This window comes from Dioscorea cayenensis, chromosome 20, assembly GCF_009730915.1.
Source record: "Dioscorea cayenensis subsp. rotundata cultivar TDr96_F1 chromosome 20, TDr96_F1_v2_PseudoChromosome.rev07_lg8_w22 25.fasta, whole genome shotgun sequence".
Classification (NCBI taxonomy): domain Eukaryota; kingdom Viridiplantae; phylum Streptophyta; class Magnoliopsida; order Dioscoreales; family Dioscoreaceae; genus Dioscorea; species Dioscorea cayenensis.
Genome location: NC_052490.1, coordinates 7,713,798 through 7,722,867, shown reverse-complemented (window position 1 = coordinate 7,722,867; position 9,070 = coordinate 7,713,798). Strand labels below are relative to the sequence as shown.

Genomic DNA, 9,070 nt, shown 5'->3' with positions numbered 1-9,070 from the left:
TAGGATTAAGGTTTTGATTGATAAATATGAGACATTTAAAAAAAAAGCATAAGATTAGGGCTTTGATTGAAAAATAGGAGACATTACTTTAAGAAAACATTGTATTAAGTTTTTTATTAAAAACAAAAAATAAGGGACATTTCCAATCAAAAAACTAATCCAAATCGTATGTTTTCTTTCCGGAATAACTCCTATTTTATAATAGGAGGCATTCTGAAGAGAAAACATAAGATTAGGGTTTTGATTGAAAAATAAAAGGCATTCCAAAGAGATAAGAATAGGTTTTTAAATCAAAACTCTAATCCTATGTTTTCTTTTCGAAAACATAGGGTTCAGTTTCTGAACGATAGGATTCGGGTTGTGATAGAAAGATAGGAGACATGCCGAAAAGATAACCGAGGATTAGTGGTTTGATTGAAAATTATGATGTATTTTGAAAAGAAAACATAGGATTGCTATTTTGATAGCAAAATTTAAGTCATTCCAAAAAGAAAACATCGGATTAGAGTTTTGATAAAAAAATTAGCAGACATTCTCAAAACAAAATATAGGAATAAGGGTTTGATTAAAAACAATGAGACATCTCGAAAAGAAAGGATTAGGTTTTTGATTGAAAATTAGGGTACATTTCCAAAAGAAAACATAGGATTTGGATTTTAATTAGAAAATAGTAGACATTCCTTAAAGAAAATATTCGGATTAGGGTTTTGATTAAAAAATAGCAGACATTGCAAAACCCTGATCCTATGTTTTTCTTTTCGAAATGACAACTAATTTTGGAGCAATGTATCCTATCTACCAATCAAAATCCTAAAAATATGTTTTCTTTTCTTCATGACTTTTAATTATCAGTTTTGGATGAAAATCGTAACCGCCTAATCCTTTGTTTTCTTTTCAGAATGTCTAATATTTTTGAAACAAAACCCGAATCCTATGTTTTGTTTCCGGAATATCTACTATTTTTGAATGAAAACTCTAATCCTATGTTTTCTTTTGGAAATGCCGCTAACTTTTTGGTTTTAAATCCCAACCATAATCCATTGTTTTTTTATAGTACTTTTTCTTATTTTCTAATTAGAACCCTTATCCTATTTTTTCGAATGGCTACTATATTTGAATCAAAACACTAATCATATTTTGTAGACAAAACCCAAATTCTATACTTTCTTTTCTTAATGTCTCATATTTATTGGTTTTTAATCAAAACCCTAATCCTATGTTTTCTTATAGTAATGTCCTCTATTTGCCTATCAAAACCCTAATCCTATTTTTTCTTTTCGGAATGCCTACTATATTTGAATCAAAACCACTATATTTGAATAAAAAATGTCCCCTAATTTTTGGTTTTTATTAAAAACTAAAAATTAGTTTACATTTTCAAGACAAAAGATAGGATTAGGTTTTTGATTCAAATTAGGAATGGCTCCTCCAAGGATTACGGTTTTAATTCAAAAAGAGTATACATTCTGAAAAGAGTATACATAATATTACTAATAAATAGGAGACATTAAAAAAAGGTTTTGATTATTTCTGAATGAAAAATAAGAGACATTAATTTAAGAAAATACAGGTTAGGGTTTTGATTCAAAATACAGGATAGAAGACATCCCAAAAAGAAAACTAGGAGGCATTCTGATAAGAAAACATTGGATTAGGCTTTTGAATGAAAAGTATGAGACATTCCGAAAAGAAAAACATCGGATTAGGGGTTTGATTAAAAATTAGCAAAGATTCCCCAAACAAAAGATAGCATTACTAAATGAAAACATAGAATTAGGGTTTTGATTAAAAAATAGTAGCCATTCCGAAAAGAAAACATAAGACTAAGGTTTTGACTGGAAAATAGGATGCATTCCAAAAAGAAAATATATGATTATTGTTTTGTTTGAAAAATATGAGACATTCCTAATATAAAACACTAGATTAGGGTGTTGTTTAAAATTAGTAGACTTTCTTCATAATAGAAAACATAAGATTCTGGAGTGAGTTGCAGGGGCATGAAGGCAGTCACATTTGTTTATCCAATATGTGCAATGATAGCAAGATCTTCACCAATGAACCCGTTTATTGAAGAAGCAATGCGATATACGGCATAAACGTGCACCTGTTTATGTTGACTCAATGAAAAGTGGATTCGTGAGTGTTTCTGACCGTCACTGTAGCAGGCTAATGAAGCAAAAAATGTAGCAATTTACTATAGCAGTACTCTTCATGCTGGCTGAAAATGAGATTTCCAGAGAATCCACACGGGCGTGTGGAAATTCCCCGCGCCCGTGTGGATGCCCGATTCCAGCTCTTTTAAAGCCGCAATTCAGCTCGATTTCAGGATCTTTTTTCCCATCTTTTCTCCATCTTTTGGCAGGCCGACGGCTAGAGTTTAGAGTGGTTTTGGCAAGGCTTTTAGAGTGGTTCTTCGTCTTCGACATCACGATTCTCTTGGTAGATAGTTTATGGGGAAGCTTTCGTCGCCACTGATTCGGCAAGGTGCCCTAGGCTTGATAAGGGGACCTTTGGAGAGGACGAAGCTAGTCCACAAGACCATCGACACGAATACTGAGGAGGCTTTCTTATGGATTACTTGTTTTTACTTTTGATTTCATTATTGATTGTATCTTGCTATATGGAGAGCTAAACCCCCTACTGGGTACTTGGATTTTATAAACCCTATGATGTTATTTTTTCTTTGACTTTTTATTATGCTTTCCTTAATTGATGTCTTTAATTGAGTTTCAATCTTTAATTCTTGTTGCATGATTTCTCCCTTAGAGTGACACTAGGGTTGAGAGTTTACACTGGTAACCTTTGTGAGTGAGTGACACACCATGAGGGTTAGACATTTCAAGATTGGAGAGAGTCGAGAGGGTGAGTCGAGAGATAGTGTAGCATCCCCTTTCCCCTCCGATGTGATCAATCCTACCTCCATGTTCCAAGAGTTTTTTGTAGTCATAGTAGAGTGAATGGGCTAAGGGATGAGCTCCGATGTGGCTTAAATGCATAGGAAACAGAGTGAAGTGTTGAAGTGACTTTAGCAACTAGGGCTTAATTGCGACTAGGGTCTTTCCCCCGACCAAAGGGTTAGGTCTACACATAGGAATAGAGTTTATCACCTAGAATCCCTAAAGCATCTTGCAACTTCACACAATGTGAGGTGTTCAGACAGTTTGATTTCTTCATCGGGGTATAGTGTAGAGTTAGTCATGGTTGACCTTTGGTTTAGGACCGTATATTTAAGGATGTCCACGAATCATTAAGCATCAATTAGGAGACATAATAGTTGGTCTTACACTTGAAACATTGGTCGTGGGGGAGCATTGTCCGAGTACCCACTTCTATCGATTGCCTTTCCTCTCATTTTATCGTGCCTTTCTTTCTTATTTCTTTTAGTCTTTTCATATCAATCTTATTCACACCATCATTGATTCATTCTCATCCTAGTTAAATAGCAATCATTGTGTTTCAATTCATTATTCCCTGTGGAAAGGATACCCAACTCACTTAAGATTTATTACTTCGATAAATCTGTGCACTTGCGGGTCACACGCAAGGGTGTTGTCAATTTTCTATTTGAAATGTCTCATATTTTTCAATGAAAACCCTAATCCTATATTTTCGTTTCGGAATATCTACTATTTTGTAATCAAAACCCAAGTCTTATTTTTCTTTTTCATAATGCCCCCAATTTTTGGATTCAAATCCTAATTGTATGTTTCCTTTTCGGAATGTCTCGAATCTTTCTGTTAAAAGCCGAATCCTATGTTTTCTTTTTGAAATACAAACTACATTTGAATAAAAAGACTAATCCTGTATTTTATATATGGAATGTCTTTTATCTTTCAATCAAAATCCTAACCCGACATTTTCTTTTAGCAATGCCTTCTATCTTTCAATCAAAATGCTAACCCTATGTTTCCTTTTCTTAGTGTCTCCTATTTATCAATTTTGAATCAAAACCCTAACCTCTGATTCATTTTGGAATGTCTCCTATTTTCCAATCAAAAGCCAAATCCTTTCTTTTCTTTTTGGAATATCTGTTGTTTTTGAATCAAAACCCTAATCCAGTGTTTTGTTTTAAGAATGTGTCCTACTTTTCTGTTTTGAATCACAACCCTAATTGTTTGTTTTGTTTTTTGAATGTCTCACTTTTTTAATTCAAAACCCTAATCCTCTGTTTTCTTCTCAGAAATATAATATTAGGGTTTTGATTCAAAATCCTATTTTTGATAGGATACAATAGTATAAGAAAACATATTATTATGGTTTTAAATCAATACCTATTATATGTTTTCTTATAGTAATGTCTCCTATTCTTCAATCAAATGAAATGTAAAAAGTAAATAAATGAAAATGAAATCAAGTGTCGGTGCCGCGCTCTGGCTACTCTCATCGGATAGTCGAGCGGTACGGTGGATCCGGTGAAGATGATGCATGAGGTACCTGATAGGTGCAGGGTCACAGCACAAATGGTGAGGCAACGCCTCTCTGGAGGATCTGCTGTAGAATGTTGGAACGCGTAATGAACTCTGTGAACTGTGTGGCCTACATTGCATGAACCACTTCTATCTCTGCTCATGCCTTAGTAATGTCGGTCCATATCGCCCCCACAGGACTCTCAAGACTCTCAAAATGATCATGGGCTCGAGATGGTGAAAACCTGTGTACTGGGGGTGGGTCCACTGCCGCAGGAGGTGCATCGGTCTCCATTGTTATCGGCTGATGCTCATAAGTAGGCTGAGAAGCCCCGGCATCATCTCTGAGGTAGGAATAATCAAAGCATATACTCCCGACTGAACTCTCCGTACCATCCCCATCAACCTCAGTGTCTCCATGCCCAAGGAAGCAGGTATAGTCACCTTGTCGGCTCCTCTGATCGCATCGAGTTAAACCATACCAATGACTAGTCTTGTGATATAGGGGCCCGAGAAAATCAATCCAAGTCTGGCATACTACCCCTGATGTCGAATATACTCTGCCAGGATATGCCCTAAATGTATCGGTCTGCACCTTACCATAGAGTCCAAATATAAAAGCTCATGTCGACTAAGCGCACTAGTACTATCGCCTCTCCCGCTCACTGACCTGCTCAAAACACCGTTAATGTATCTGTAACTCGGGCGGGAGAGGCAAGTGGCATTCTAAACCCAAGGCTCATACTGCCCCTGTCCACATAATACTATGTTCGCACGCCACGGAGTCAAACTCCCAGGATAATCTGTGGGCAGTTGCTATACTCCTCTGTCTCTGTATAAGCCACATCATATAACTTCATCAAGATCGCAAACTGAGTCATACTCAAGCTATAATGCTGTCTGAGGCTCTATACTGAATGGCACTAATGCCGTCAAAACTGGAGTACGAGCGATCAAACTCGAATGAGGCTAGCACCTTGAGTGTCAGTGAACGGATGGCAGGATCTCTGATCGATAGTACATGGTCCCAGCTGCTAAGCGCAAGCATGTCCACAATCTCGTCTGGCATACCCTGGGCCGACTGAATCTCCATGAGTGTGCTCACATCGGGAAATATGGTCTGACCAAATTTGAGACTAGTCAGCTACTCAAACCTCGCCTGATGCAAGGGAATGGTAACACTGATGCTCTCGGGCTCGGGGGATGGCTCACACGGCCATTTATCAGCTTGCTTCTTTGACCGAGGTGCCATAACTTGCAAAATTTGAAAGAAACTCGATCAAACAAGTTAATTGAGTAATGCTGCAGAAATCCGCACGGTCGTCTGGAATTTCCGCACACCCGTGTGGATCCACGAGGCGTGAACAAACGCACGGCCGCGCCACAAAAATCAAACAATACAGTTTTAACTTCTTTTTGACTTAACTCCAAACATGTATAATCATTCTAATTGCATAAACGAAGCATGATTGCCCGGTTTCATCGATTAAAATCAATAATTGATGAAGTAAAACAAGGATAAGGGTTTCTCGACGAGTTAAGATGAAAAACTTTTAATTGGCCGGAACACCAAGTAAAAATCCTTGCAAATTGGCAATACGAAGTCGAGAGAAAGTCTGAGTGTGCTTACAAATGAATGGGAAGTGTGAAAATGGGAAGAAACAATGATCATTTTAAAAGGACTTGTGCCTCTTGCCGTTCTGTACATCCGCAAGGGCGTGCGAAAATTACCCACGCCTGTGTGCCTCCACAGGAGAGCTTCGCAGGGGCAGATGCACGCCCCTGTGCGCTCTCGGGAAAACCCTCAGTGCCTCTGAATGCATCCGCAAGGGCGTGCGAAAAATACCCACGCCCATGCGCCTGACCCATAGTGGTAGCCGCACGCCCCTGTGACTTCTCTGTCCAACCGAAAAAAATCACTAAGTGTTACCCACGGGCGTGGACCATCACAAGGTCGCTCACAAAGGTGTGTCTATGCCCCTGTGCCATCTCCGGATGAGCTCTGCACGGGCATGTGTTTTCTCTGTACAGTTAGAAAACTTTACAGACTCCGCAGAAAATTTCTGAACATAACTATACACTCATAGCTTGCTTTACAAGGCAACTTTAACTAGAGAAAACATGAAAAATAAGCTCAGATGACCTAAACTTTGACAAATCCACATAAAAACACACGTTGACATTAAAAACTCACAAGAAAGCACAACAAAAACAACTAAAAATTAAGACACCAACACTCCACATTTATTCACACAAAAACTAAACTACTAACTAAGAAAACAGTAAACACTTGGGTTGCGTCCCAACAAGTGCTTGTTTTATGTCACTTAGCTTGACGTACCTTGTCTTACCGCATGGAGGTTCATAGATGAAGGTTGCCCTCTTACCCATAGCTTGAAAGCATGATGAACATAGTCTCTTAAAGGTAGAGGGGGAGTTGTTGGGCTTGGGACCACCTAGCAATGGTACATCTAATTTGTTCAGTTAATGCACATCTCCAACATCCTTGGAACATTTCCAGTGGTGTCTCCTCACCCTCTTCATCTTCCTAAGCACCTTCATTAGAATCCCCGGAGTAGATGATACTTCTTCTGTTGAGCCAAGCATCATTACTTCTTCATTATCTTCCTCTTGGTCAAACAAACCATCGTAGAGGTCTGAATTGGACATTTCCTGTATATATTCATCAACAATCTCATTAGTAGTGTCTAGAAAATACAAAGTATCATCGAAAATCAAAAGAATGCCGCATGGCTTTAGCAATGCGGTATGTGAGCTTGTCATCTCCAACTCTCAAAGTTAGCTCCCCACCACCTATGTCAATCAATACATTGGAAGTCCGCAAGAACGGCCTCCAAAGTATGAAGGGTAAATCCGCATCCTCATTGATGTCTAGCACCACAAAATCTACAGGAAATATGTACTTGTTCACCTTGACAAACACATCTTCGATGATACCCCTTGGATGTCTCACCGTTCGGTCTTCCAATTTCAAAGTCATCCGCGTAGGCCTAGGCTCACCCAAGTCTAGCTTCTGAAAGAAGGTGTATGGCATTACGTTGATACTGGCCCCTGAGTCCGCCAATGCCATTTCTTTACCTAAACCGCCAATGTTGCACGGAATGATGAAGCTTCCCGGGTCTTTCCTCTTGTTTGGCATGTTCTTTTGCAAAATTGTCAAGCAAGAAGCATCTAAGATCACTGAAGCACTCTCCTCTAACTTTCTCTTGTTAGTCAACAAGTCCTTCAAGAATTTTGCATACTTAGGCATTTGAGACAATACCCCAACAAAAGGAATATTGATGTGGAGTTGCTTGAACAAACTCAGAATTTCTTCTACTGTTCATCCACTTAGTCATTCTTCAACCTAGAGGGATAAGGGATTCTTGGCTTGAAAGGTGGGGGTGCCACTTCCTTTTCTTTGCTTGCTTCCTCTTCAACCTCTATAACCTCCGGTACGTGTTCATTGGGCTTCTCACTCGGAAACCTACCTTCAACCTCACCACCACTTCTCAAAGTGATCGGCTTTACATGCTCTCTAGGATTGGTCTCAGTATTGCATGGCAAGCTTCCTTGTGATCTCTCAGATAGAGACTTCGCAATTTGCCCCACTTGATTATCAAGGTTGTGCAAAGAAGCGGTGTGGTTGCGAAGTGTAGTCTCAACTAATTTAAACCTTGTATTCGATGATTGCACAAATCTAGTCAAGGCCTTCTCCAAATTGGTCATTTGGGTCTCCAATCCGGAAACTCGGTTCTCCATGTTTGGGGCTTGTTTTTGTTAGAAACCCAGTGGTTCCATGGTTTTTTATGGAACTTGGTTACTCCATGAGAAATTGGGATGATTCTTCTAACCCGGATTGTAGGTGTTGCTATATGGATTCCCTTGATTCCTCATCGCATTACCAACAAAATCAACATTTTCAACCGAAGATGAATCACCATTAAAGATCGGGCAATTGGAGGGAGCATGTCCTGGACTACACCCGGGACAAGTAGTCACGGTCGCCACTATATTCGAAGTTAGAACATCTAACTTCTTACTCAATGATTCCACTTGAGCCGCCAATGAAGTTAATGCATCTATCTTATGAAGACCGGCCAACTTCTTCTTCTCCCTAGCATTCCATTGGTAGCTATATAACCCCATTTCTTCAATTAGTTGATGGGCCTAACCGGGGGTCTTGCTACCTAAAGTACTTCCTACTAACACATCTAAGAGTTTCCTTGTGCTCAGATTTAACCCATTGTAAAAGGTATTAACAATCATCCACTCTAGGAATCCGCGTTGCGGCCACTTTCTCATGAGCTCCTTGAACCTTTCCCACGTCTCAAATAGAGACTACAATCCTGACTGTACAAAGGATCAGATCTCATTCTTAAGCTTTGCATATTTTCCGGGAGGGAAATAACGTGCAAGAAAAGCTTCTACCATCTCCTCCCATGTGGTAATTGATGCTCTAGGTAATGAGAGTAGCCACTGCTTTGCTTTCCCCTTTAAGAAAAATGGGAAGGCACTCAACTTGATGGCATCATCCGTCACCCCATTTATCTTGAGCATATCACACACCTTGAGAAAGTTCTCTATATGACTGTTTGGATCCTCATCGGCCAAACCATTGAACTATGAGGATTGCTGCAACATGTGGATGAATGTTGGCTTCA

The 9,070-nt window shown here is 39.2% G+C and overlaps 1 non-coding gene across 1 annotated transcript; it reads left to right on the top strand.

Moving 5' to 3' along the window:
* The first annotated feature begins 8,685 nt into the window (after nt 1-8,685).
* LOC120252444 lies at nt 8,686-8,792 on the top strand. The gene has a single exon (XR_005533975.1). It is a non-coding gene; the product is annotated as a small nucleolar RNA R71 (small nucleolar RNA).
* Nucleotides 8,793-9,070: the final 278 nt, after the last annotated feature.